Source organism: Danio rerio, chromosome 23 (assembly GCF_049306965.1).
Source record: "Danio rerio strain Tuebingen ecotype United States chromosome 23, GRCz12tu, whole genome shotgun sequence".
NCBI lineage: Eukaryota > Metazoa > Chordata > Actinopteri > Cypriniformes > Danionidae > Danio > Danio rerio.
In genome coordinates, this window is record NC_133198.1 from 44,186,165 (window position 1) to 44,193,197 (window position 7,033).

Sequence of the window (7,033 nt, forward strand, 5' to 3'; positions counted from 1 at the left end):
AAATAGTTACGGTAGTAATTAGGGTTTTGTATTAGTTAGGATTAGAGATGTGGAATAATATGCTTAATAAATACTAAATAACAGCCAGGGTGACGCAGTGGCGCAGTAGGTAGTGCTGTCGCTTCACAGCAAGAAGGTTGCTGGTTCAAGCCTCAGCTGGGTTAGTTGGCGTTTCTGTGTGGAGTTTGCATGTTCTCTCTGCGTTTGCATGGGTTTCCTCCTGGCATCCCTCACAGTCCATAAAGACATGCGGTACAGGTGAATTGGGTAGGCTAAATTATCCGTAGTGTATTTGTGTGAATGAGTGTGTATGGACACTCAGCTGCAAACCAGAGATGGGTTGCTGCTGGAAGGGTATCCGCTGCCCAAAACATATGCTGGATAAGTTGGTGGTACATTCCGCTGTGGCGACCCCAGATTAATAAAGGGACTAAGGCGAAAAAAAAAATGAATGAATGAATAAACAGCCAATTTATTAATATTAGGCAGGTAAAAAGCCACTAAGTCAATAGTAAGAATTGTTCCAGAAAATGTATGTTTTTCTAAAAATGCAATATGAGCTAGAATTATAGTAGTACAAATCCTGCATTTGAACCTTCAACCTTTCAGTCAGATCATTAACCACTAAGAACTTATTAAATCTGGCATTAGGACTCTCTAGTGATGATCTATTGAATCGCTGTGTGTTTTTCCTACAGGGCATCAATACAATAATGAGCTTCCTTCTGATACTGGTCCAGGATCTGGCTGTGACTGTATCTGAAGATGGAGGATCCAATTAGTGGAAAAGCAAACCAGTAAATCTGACGACAGAAACCTTCAGAAAGTTCAAACGTCTCATATTAAACAGGCAGATCTTCCTCCTAATGCTCCTCAATCCTGGCTTTCCCTCAGCGGAGGATCAGATCAATTTCATTGGCTGAAGTGTGATGGATGCACACACCCACGTTTCCTAATGGGGAAAGAAACGTGCGCTTTTGACACCGGAAAATTGGCTAATCTGTTACTGCGCATGAAGTGCAGCGTCTTTTTCATAAATTATTGATTCGCCCTAATAATTCATTGAACAATGTTGCTGAATAAACAGGCACCTGAGCTCATAATTCAGACATGCTGCGGATTAGCCTGTGGCAACGTCAGCTAAATTAAAAAGCTTGTGAAATGCTTTGGCCAGCATATAGTTTTCTTTGGGATTTACTAGTTAAACAGGGTGAGCTTTACTAAATGACTGCATATTAGCTAGAAAATGACACTCAATTGTGTTGCACTGTTTACAAAAAGGCCCTCAGATAACACTTTACTGTAGGAAGAGGGCCAATTCTTACTTTTAAAGAGACAGTCAACCAAAAATCATTGAGGTATTTTTTTTTTATCTATTGAACTCGAAAGAAGATATTTTGAAGAATGTTGGATGCTGGTAATTATACTATGGAAGTTATTGGTTACATATCAAGAGAATAGGGAAAAAAGAAAATCTCAAACTGGTTTGGAATTAGGGTGAGTTCATTTTTGGGTGAACTTTGCCTTTAAGTAGTCGCTTATTAGCTAAATGCTTTGGCCAGCATATAGGTTTTTTTTTGGGGGGGGGGGGATTTACTAGGTATACCGGATGGGCTTTGCTAAATAACTACATATTAGATAGAAAATGACTCTCAATTGTGTTGCACTGTTTACAAAAATGCCCGTAGGTAACACTTTAGGATGAGGGCCAATTCTCGCTTTTAAAGAGACATCAGTCACCCAAAAATCATTCATTCATTCATTTTCTTGTCGGCTTAGTCCCTTTATTAATCTGGGGTCGCCACAGCGGAATGAACCGCCAACTTATCCAGCAAATTTTTTACGCAGCGGTTGCCCTTCCAGCCGCAACCCATCTCTGGGAAACATCCACACACACTCATACACTACAGACAATTTAGCCTACCCAATTCACCTGTACCGCATGTCTTTGGACTGTGGGGGAAACCGGAGCACCCGGAGGAAACCCACACGAAGGCAGGGAGAACCCAAAAATCAATGTGAGTTATTTTGTTTTTCTATTGAACACAAAAGAAGATATCTTGAAGAATGTCGGATCTCAAACTGAATCTTAAACTGGTTTGGAAATACTCAGTGGTGAGTATATGATGACAGACTTTTCATTTTTGGGTGAACTGTGCCTTTAAGCAGTCTTTTATTAGCTTAATGCTTTGGCCAGCATATAGTTTTTTTTGTTTTTTTTTGGGGGGGGGGGGGGGGGGGGGGATTGACTAGTTAAACAATGGGCTTTACTAAATGACTATATATTAGCTACAAAATGACACTCAATTGTGTTGCACTGTTTACAAAAAGGCCCTCAGATAACACTTCACTGTAGGATGAAGGTTAATTCTTACTTTTAAAGAGACAGTCAACCAAAAATCATTGAGGTATTTTTTTTTTATCTAATGAACTCGAAAGAAGATATTTTGAGGAATGTTGGATGCTGGTAATTACTGACATCCCTAGTAAGAAAAACAAATACTATGGAAGTTATTGGTTATATATCAAGAGAAAAGGGAAAAATGAAAATCTCAAACTGGTTAGGAATTAGTCTGTAACCACGGGGAGTGACACATACAACTGAGGTAAGATCCAATATGCAGGTTTATTCGTCGTCAGGCAAGCAATGGTCAATACAGGTACAAACGGGTATGTGTAGGCAGTCCAGAATCGTAATCAGTAACAGGCGAGAGGTCAAAAGGCAGGCGGCAGACAAAGACAAGGATGCTAACAAGGCTAAGGTCGGTACACAGAATAACAAGACTGGGAAACGCGTTGTAGTGCTACTGATAGTATAAAAGACTCGGCAAACTGAATGAGTGAGTGTGTGGCTTAAATAGTGTGCGCAATCAGTCTCTGACAATCCTCAGGTGGTGCGAGTAATCAGTCCAGATGAGGAAGCATGTGTGAGTGTGACCGGAGTGCATGTATGAAAGTGTAGTCCAGAAATGGTATATTTGTAGTCCATGGTTATTGTTAGTGCAATCCAGTGATCTTATGAAAGACGATCGCTGGTATTCGTGACATAATTAGGGTGAGTTCATTTTTGGGTGAACTTTGCCTTTAAGTAGTCGCTTATTAGCTAAGTGCTTTGGCCAGCATATAGTTGTTGTTTTTTTTTTTTGGGGGGGGGGGGGGGGGGGGGGGGGTATTACTAGATATACCGGATGGACTTTGCTAAATAACTACATATTAGATAGAAAATGACCCCCAATTGCACTGTTTACAAAAATGCCCTTAGGTAACACTTTAGGATGAGGGCTAATTCTCGCTTTTAAAGAGACATCAGTCACCCAACAATCATTGGAAGTTTTTTTTTTTTTTTTTTCTATTGATCACAAAAGAAGATATTTTGAAGAATGTCGGATCTCAAACTGAATCTTAAACTGGTTTGGAAATACTCAGTGGTGAGTATATGATGACAGACTTCATTTTTGGGTGAACTGTGCCTTTAAGCAGTCACTTATTAGCAAAATGCTTTGGCCAGCATATAGTTTCTTTCTTTTTTTGTTTTGTTTTTGAGATTGACTAGTTAAACAATGGGCTTTACTAAAAGCCTACATATTAGCTACAGAATGACACTCAATTGTGTTGCACTGTTTACAAAAAGGCCCTTAGGTAACACTTTAGGATGTGGGCCAATTCTCACTTGTAAAGTGACAGTTCACCCTAAAATCTTTTTTTTTTTTTAATCTATTAAACACAAAAGGAGATATTTAGAAAAATGTTGGATACTGGTTATTACTGACATACATAGTAGCCAAAACAATTACTCTGGAAGTCAATGGTTACAGATCAACAGGAAAGAGAAAAAGGAAATGTCAAACTGGTTTGGAATGAGTCAGGGTGAGTTCATTTTTGGGTGAACTATGCCTTTAAGTAGTCGCTTATTAGCTAAATGTTTTGGCTAGCATATAGTTTTCTCTGGGATTTACTAGTTGAACAGGATGGGCTTTACTAAATAACTACATAATGGCTAGAAGATAACACTCAATTTTGTTGCACTGTTTACAAAAAGACCCTTAGGATTAGGGCCAAATCTCGCTTTTAAAGAGACAGTCACCCAAAATCATTGTGAGTTTTTTAGTTTTTCTATTGAACACAAAATAAGCTATTTTGAAGAATGTTGGATCTCAAACTGGTTTAGAAATAGTCAGTGGTGAGTAAATGATGACCGACTTTTCATTTTTGGGTGAGCTATGCCTTTAATTACTCGCTTATTAGCTAAATGTTTTGGCCAGCATATATATATATTTTTTTTTTGGGGGGGGGTTTACAAATTGAACAGGATGGGCTTTACTTAATGTCTACTTATTAGCAAAGAAGATATTTTGAAAAATGTTGGATAATGGTATCTACTTACATCCATAGTATTTGTTTTTCTACTATGGAAGTCAATGGTTACAGATCAATGCTTAGAGAAAAATCTCAAACTGGTTTGGAAATAGTCAGTGGGGAGTATATGATGACAGACTTTTTCAGTGAACTGTGCCTTTAAGCAGTCACTTATTGCTTAAATTATAAACCTTGTAAAATGTTTTGGCTAGCATATAGTTTTCTTTGGGATTTACTAGTTGAACAGGATGTTGAACTCAGTTGTGTTACACTGTCTACAAAAAGACCCTTAGGTAACACTTGAGGATATGGACCAATTCTCACTTTTAAAGAGACAGTCACCCTAAAATCATTGTTTTTTTTATTTATAGAACTCAAGATATTTTGAAGAATGTTATATATTGGTAATTGCTGACACCCAAAATAGGAAAAACAAAAACATGAACTAGTTTACTAGTAGATGATGAGGGCCAATTCTCACTTTTAAAGAGACAGTTCACCCAAAAATACAAGTTTATTTACCCTTGACTTGTTACAAAATAGTTTTTTTTTTCTACTGAACACAAAAGAAGATATTTTAAAGAATGTTGTATACTGGTAATGACTGACATCCATAATAGGAAATACAAATACTATTAAAGTCAGTGGTTACACATCAACAGAAAGGAGGGGGTCTCAAACTGGTTTGGAATTAGCGGATCTTGCATCATCAATCACTAACCAGCCAAGAAAATGTAGTCAAATGCATATAGTCTGCTTTCCTTACCTTTGTCATCCTCGTTTTTTTTTTTTTTTTTTTTTGACAAACACCCCTTCCACCCTGACTCCTTCCGCTTCTTCCTAAATCCAATAGCAGGGCAGTTCTCGAGACCTACATCAGCTAAGACTGCCCTCTCTCCCTCTTGTCTAAGTGGCTACATTTTAGGTAGAAAATAACACTTAATTTTGTTGCACTGTTCACAAAAAGGCCATTAGGAGAAGTGCCAATTCTCACTTTTAAAGAGACAGTTCACCCAAAATCTTCACACAAAAGAAGATATTTCGAAGAATGTTCTAGCTTTGCTATGCCTTAAGTGATCACTTATTAGCTAAACTAACAACCTTGTAAAATTCTTTGGCTTGATTTGGGTTGAACTAAATAATATGACACTCAATTTTGTTGCACTGTTTACAAAAAGGCCCTTAGGTAACACTCAGGATAAGAACCAATTCTCACTTTTAAAGAGTTTTTTTTTTTTTTTTTATCTATTGAAATCAAAAGAAGATATTTTAAAGAATGTTGGATACTGGTAATCACTGACATTCATAGTAGGACAAACAAATACTTGAACTAGTTTACCAGTAGAGGATGAGGGTCAATTCTCACTTTAAAAAAAAAACTGTTCACCCAAAAATAAAAAATGTATTTATCTTTGACTCATTACAAAACAGTTTGAAGGTTTTTTTCTGCTGAATGCAAAATAAGATATTTTGAAGAATGTTGGATACTGGTAATGACTGACATCTATAGTAGGAAATACAAATACTATTAAAGTCAGTGATTACATATCAACAACAAAAAAAAAAAAAGGTGGGGGGATATCTCAAACTGGTTTGGAATAAGTCCGAGTGCATATGATGACAGAATTTTTTGGTGAACTGTGCCTTTAAGTGGTCACTTTTTAACTAAATTAAAAAGCTTGTGAAATTATTTGGCCAGCATGTACTTTTCTTTGGGATTGACTAGTAGAACAGGATAAGCTTTACTAAACAGCTACATATTAGCTAGAAAATGACACTAACTTGTGTTACACGGTTTACAAAATGACTCTTAGGTAACACTTTACTGTAGGATGGGGGCCAATTCTCACTTTTAAAAAGACAGTTTACCCCAAAAATCATTGTGAATTTTTTTTTTTGTGTTGACCACAAAAGTTGATATTTTGAAGAATGTTGGATACTGGTAATAAATGACGTCCATAGCAGCCAAAACAAATACTATTAAAGTCAATAGTTACATAATAAAAAGAAAAGGGGTGAGTATATGATGACCGCTTAATTTTTTGGTGAACTTTGCCTTTAATTCATTCATTTTCTTGTCGGCTTAGTCCCTTTATTAATCCGGGGTCACCACAGCAGAATGAACCACCAACTTATCCAGCAAGTTTTTACCTAGCGGATGCCCTTCCGGCCGCAACCTGTCTCTGGGAAACATCTACAGACACATTCACACTCACACACACACTCATACACTACGGACAATTTAGCCAACCCAATTCACCTGTACCGCATGTCTTTGGACTGTGGAGAAACTGGAGCACCCGGAGGAAACCCACGCAAAGGCAGAGAGAACATGCAAACTTCACACAGAAACGCCAACTGAGCCAAGGTTCGAACCAGCGACCTTCTTGCTGTGAGGCAACAGCACTACCTACTGCGCCACTGTCTCACCCCGTCGCTTATTAACTAAATTAAAAACCTCGTGAAATGCTTTTGCCAGCATATAGTTTTCTTGAGGATTGACAAGTTAAACAGAAAGCTTTTTCGCTTATTTGCTACATTTAATAACCTTGTGAAATACTTTGGACAGCATGTATGGCGGCCAGTTCTCACTTTTAAACAGACGGTCACCCAAAATTGATTTATTCACCCTTGACCTTTTACAAAACAGTTTGATGTTTTTTTTTATTTCTATTTT

At 37.5% G+C, this 7,033-nt stretch overlaps 1 long non-coding RNA gene across 11 annotated transcripts in view; it reads left to right on the forward strand.

Annotated features, from left to right (window-relative positions):
- LOC141380563 (uncharacterized) overlaps nucleotides 1-1,165 on the forward strand; it is a 48,088-nt gene extending 46,923 nt beyond the window's left edge. For all 11 annotated transcript variants that reach the window (XR_012398777.1, XR_012398788.1, XR_012398774.1 and 8 more), the window contains one exon: nucleotides 699-1,165. This is a non-coding gene — a long non-coding RNA (uncharacterized lncRNA). The remainder of the gene's footprint in view (nucleotides 1-698) is intronic.
- Nucleotides 1,166-7,033: the final 5,868 nt, after the last annotated feature.